The sequence below is a fragment of the Toxorhynchites rutilus genome, chromosome 3 (genome assembly GCF_029784135.1).
Source record: "Toxorhynchites rutilus septentrionalis strain SRP chromosome 3, ASM2978413v1, whole genome shotgun sequence".
NCBI classification, from domain to species: Eukaryota; Metazoa; Arthropoda; class Insecta; order Diptera; family Culicidae; genus Toxorhynchites; species Toxorhynchites rutilus.
In genome coordinates, this window is record NC_073746.1 from 195,713,631 (window position 1) to 195,719,365 (window position 5,735).

The 5,735-nt window shown below is 41.0% G+C and overlaps 1 long non-coding RNA gene across 1 annotated transcript; it reads right to left on the reverse strand.

The window, feature by feature from the left end:
- Window positions 1–4,258: 4,258 nt before the first annotated feature.
- LOC129779538 (uncharacterized) lies at window positions 4,259–5,381 on the reverse strand. Its single transcript, XR_008743690.1, has 3 exons — window positions 5,225–5,381; window positions 4,731–5,165; window positions 4,259–4,674 (listed from the first exon to the last, which is right to left on the reverse strand). It is a non-coding gene; the product is annotated as an uncharacterized LOC129779538 (long non-coding RNA).
- Between the last annotated feature and the right edge of the window lie 354 nt (window positions 5,382–5,735).

The window sequence follows — 5,735 nt, forward strand, 5'->3', positions numbered from 1 at the left end:
CATGTTTGTCGTTTGCCATGTTGGCATACCGCAGGCACTCTCACAGTTGACGAATTATTTCGTCATTTTACATGATAATTCTCACGAGAATTAGACTCGAGAGAGCGGAGAGTCAGAGCAGCTATAAAAACATATTCACGCACACCCTCCCCACATCGATGAGTTAAAGATGGGGGAAATGAATATGTATCACGAGAAAACACGTTTCTTTCTTTGTTCTTCCGCTAAAATTTGATTGAATATTCATTTTTCTTGTGGTATCACTTCCCGAAGAAATGGCAAATCGTGTTTCCTAATAAACAGAATGATGCCAGAGCTATTTCGATTCTCACACACGCGGCGGGAATAGAATGTAGTTTCAACGAGAACACACGGGGCTATCCTTGAGAAGACTCTCGGATTATGGAATTCCCGCAGGAGAGAAACTAACACAGCGTGTTGTCGGTTTGGAATACAATTTTCTAATGACGTTTATTCAATAACGGTTAATATGAAATAACAGAGCAAGATATGTTAATCAAAGGTGGAGCAGAATGCACACTAAATATATTGTGATCAGATTGATCTCAACACCCCTCCTCAATCTAATCACTGTTTAATCCCTAAAGCAAAACAATGTTTCCTAAATGTAACTGGCGGTAGACCTTTTGTCAATAGATCTGCTGGCTGGTCACCGCTTGGTTTGAATCGTACGATTACCTTTTGCTTTTCGACGCAATGAACTGCAGCTTCACATCTGAATGTTTCAGCCTCCTTGAAGGTGCCTCCGATTCTGCGATTGCTATTGCTGATTGATTATCTTCATATAGAACAACAGCCTGATTCTTCCGCAACTCTAATTCCTCGAAAAGCTTGTTAATCCACAGTGCTTCGCATATACAGTCTGCCAGAGCACTGCACTCCGATTCAGTAGAAGAAAGCGCAATCGTTGTTTGCTTTTTGGTGCTCCAAGAAACAGTACAACCGTATACCTGGAACACATATCCAGAAACAGAATGGCGATCTCCAGGATCCGTCGCCCAGTTCGCGTCCGCAAAACCAATTATTTGATCGGCAGACTTCTGTCTACAATAGACCAAACCACCAATGCTGTGACCAATGCTCTTGTGACGGATTACACTGGAATTTGCTGAAATACAACACAGCCGAACTCAAATCTGGACGCGATGTCACCATAAGATAGGTTAGACAACCTACTAGCTCCCTTTATGGCTTCTCTAGGTTCTGCTGTTCTTTTGGCCTCCGCAACTGTAAGTTTGCACACATGGGAGTGGACGCTGGCTTACACGACTCCATCCCGAAACGACGTAGAATTACTTCGGTGTAACCCGGTTGACTCAGTTTCATTGTACCGTTGCTCACATCTCGTTCGACTTTGATCCCTAAGAACATCTGCACTTCGCCGAGATCCACCATACGAAATTCGCGCTGCAACATTTTCTTCACTACTTGTATTTGAGCCAACTCCTTACAAATAACAAGCACATCATCTACGTAGAGGAGAAGATAAATCGGACCACGCATGCTACTCCGCACATACAAACATCTGTCCTCCTTACAACGTCGAAAGCCGATTCTAGCTGCAAACTCGTTGAACCTTTCGTTCCATGCTTTCGAAGCTTGTTTCAGCCCATAAATCGATTTGTTGAGCTTACAGACTCGATTCCCCTCCTCAAATCCTTTAGGCTGACGCATGTATATTTCCTCTGTTAAACGCCCGTTGAGGAACGCGGCTTTCACGTCCATTTGATGGACGACAAGGTTTTGCTGGTTCGCTATGGCGAGCATCATACGAACCGTGGACATTCTAATCACAGGAGAGTACGTTTCACCATAATCGACGCCGTAACGTTGAGTGAAACCCTTGGCAACCAATCTCGCTTTTCTTTTCATGATTGTGCCATCCGCATTCGTTTTAATTCGAAAAACCCCCTTACAATCGACTGGCTTCCGACCTTCTGGTAAGTCGACCAGTTTCCACGTCTCGATACCCATTTATACCGTATCCGACGAAATAACAGCTCTTACTTCTTGACTCCAACTTATTTCGCTTCTCCTTAGGTACGACACTAAAAGCTCTGGAACCGAATATGCGAAACTTCGATACGTCCGGCTTGTGACCATACCACAACTCATACGGTGTCTTGTTTGTTGTTAACGCCGCCGTGGGACTCCTGTTTATAACATAAACCGCCGCAAAAACCGCCTCACACCACAATACTTTCGACAACCCAGCATCTTCAATCATGGCTCTTGCCTTGTCCATTATTGTGCGGTTGAGCCTTTCGCTCACACCATTCTGCTGTGGTGTGTATGGAACAGTATACTCAAGCTGAATCCCTTTTATACGGCAAAAATCACGAAATTTTCTTCCCACATACTCACCACCATTATCACAGCGCAGGCGAGATATGCGACTGTCGAAATGTGATTCTGCCATCGCAGCGTACGTTTCGAAGGCCTCAAGCACTTCATCTTTCGTACTCAGTATGTATACAGCGGTAAAATGTGAATAGTCATCAATGAAAGATACGAAATATTTCTTGCCATTCCATGCAGCAGGTGTCATCGGTCCGCACACGTCGCTATGAATCAACTCGAGGGGACGACCACTTCGAGGCAACGCCATCTCCATGAAAGGCTTCCTCGTCTGTTTCCCTTTGAGACAGGGCTCACAAACCACTCGTTCAGCTAATTCGCTTTTCTTCAAAATTAGACCGTTCACCATTTCAGTGTCCACCATCTTCACAAGTCCACTTTTTCCGATGTGGCCGAAACGCCTGTGCCATAGCTCTTCGTTGCTCATGGCGCTTTGAGACACTAGTGCAGCTGGCTCTTTCACTCGCGACACGTACGCGTTCAGTACATATAACTTGTCGTTCCGTTTCCCCGTGCAAATGACCTCTCCGTTTCGTAGAATCTCGGCACTGTTTTTCGCGAACACTACTTTCATTCCCAACTGTCCAATGCGTTGGATTGAAAATAAATTGTACCGCAATCCGGGGACGTAAAGAACTTCACTAACTATTCAATTGATGTCTAACCCCTGGTATCCGACGATTGCACGAGTGAGACTCCCCCGTAGTGATCCTCGATAATCGTTCGATTAATCGATTAATCGAATACTTCTTAGAGAAATCGATTATTAGTCGAACGAATCCTGCGCAACCAATAACCCACATTCAGAGATGCCAACCATCCTGATTTTTCAGGATTTCCCAGACTTTTTAGCACGCTCCCTGATATCCTGACGAACACTCAATTTATCCTGATTTTTCTAAAATGATCCTGATTTTCCCTGATTTTTGTACTCTTTAGATTATTCGTAATAAATATACTGGTTTCCATGCCAAGTTTTCTGTCATGATAGTTCTCCAGTTCGCACTTGTATACATCTTACATTAATTTAAACTTTGTACTTATCCTTTTTTATCTCTACCCTCTAATGTTTCGTGGCTTTCTAAAACAGTGCTAGAAAAATTCATGAAACCAGATTGTCTGACGAAATTATAAAATTACAACGAGATTAAGTTTGAGGAACAACATTGCTTTATTGAGGATAATGTATCCCCAGAGTTATTTATGTAGGAGTACGTTAGAGAGTGTAAAATTACTCAAAAGAAAATTTTTGAATTCTCAGTCAATGTAAAAAGATTTTATATGTAATTTGTTCGTCTGATTCAAAGTAGAATAAACTGGGTCTATGGTATTATTATTGTATTATGAGTATTATGAGCTACCAAGCATCCTGTTTCTCACATGTATGGCTCGCAGCAGTTTTCGACGAGGAAGCAAACATGTTCTGGGAGAATAGAATATTTAAGTTGTGTGAAAGATGGCGAAAAATTGTGAAACAGAACTATGGATATAAAATCAAATTATAATGCTTCGATTAAAAATGATGTTTTTGTTTTCCCAAAAATCGACATTAACTTCTCGAACAACCCAAAATGAGCTATCCTGATGTATCCTGATTTTTATTTTCATTCTTCCTGATTTTTTCAAATTATAGTTGGCAACCCTGCCCACATTCCGTTTTGCCTGCCAAGATCGGGTCGATGAAATGTCAACAATCGACCTCAAATGCTGCCACCTTGCAATCGAGTTATCGACCTTTCATATGCATTCATCGAACAACTTGACGCCACTTTTTCGCCAACATGTGCAAGGCGTCGACCTGCTTGCAGCGCTGCTTTCAGCACTGCTTGCTGCTTGTTTGTATTGGTTTGTTATTGAAAATGAAAAGGAAATACATTGATCGATTTTAATCATTTTATTGAAAAAAAAATAATAAAAATCCATGTATAATAAAAATAAGGTATATAATGGAATCGGTGCATCCGGGTTGTCTGGATTGACGATTCAAATCCGACTGAGTACATTGATGAATACCTCCTTGCCCTTGATGACACAGATATGTGGCTGAGGAGGATTCTTCAATGTGCGTGAAGCACGGGATCTCCGATGGGGAAAATTGCTCGAAATACTATCGATGGCCAGGACCTGCTGTTACTGTTGATGCTGTTCCCCGGAATAGCACCCTGGACTTAAAGGATACTGCTGCGGGAAAGCTGATGCTGTTGGCTGGTGTGACAGAAGTGGAAATAAGCAATGTGGTGATGAGGGAAATCATCTTTCTCACTCGCCGATTGATTGAGTCGGATGTATTCATAGCTGAAACAAAATAAAATGATTAGTAAGTGAAAAGCAGAAATGAATTCCCTACACACCAGTTGTATGATCCGGATAAAAATGCGAACATTAAAATATCATGCGATTACGTTCGCTTACCTCACCTATTTTCATTCTACTATACAACGGAATCAGTGCATTCGGGTTCTTCCGGGGTGGTAATTCAGCTGAGCAAGTTGATAAATACCTCCTTGTTGAGTTTTCGTGTCTGAAGAGGATTTTTGAATGTGCGCGAAGCACGGAACCTCTAATGAGGAAAGTTCTCCGCAATACCATACCATGGTCAAATTCTGCTGCTGCTGCTGTTAATGCTGTCCCCCGGCATTGCCAACAGGGGTTGTAGGTTACTGCTGCAGGAAAACGGATGTTGTTGGCTGCTGTGATAGAAGTGGAAATCCGCACTGTGGTGATGGGAGAAATCATCTTTCTACCTTACCGATTGATGGAAGCAAACGAGTCGAATGTATTCATAGCTGATAAGACAAGATAAAATAATTAATAATTAAAAAGCCGAAATATATTTCATACTCACCAGTTGTATGATCCATTTGTTTTTGTTTGAGATGACAGTTTAGCGGAGTGGAAAAAAGAACCACCAGTGATGCCATTTGGTTTGTTTAATTATTCAGTATTTCGACTAACGAACTATCCGCGTTGACGATATTGGGGAATAGGCATGACAGTATGGATTTGCAGAAGGAATAAATACACTTTTAAAATGAAAATTATGAATGAACATGATTTTTCCTTAATCAAATTAGTACTCTATGTAAGTGAAAATCACCATTGCCTGCAAGTGGTGAAAAAACGTCATAAAAAATATGTTTGAAGATAATTTTATATTATAATGACAAGTTTTTTTGAGAATATCTGAACGTCTATAAAAAATAATTCAATTTAGGGTCATGACAACGTACTTTAAGTTGAAAAAATTATGCCAAGAAAAAAATTTCATACAAATTTTAGCAAATAAAAACTGATTCGGGCCGACTAATATGATAGAGAATAGTTTTTTTTTTTTTTTTATTAAATCGTTTATTTTT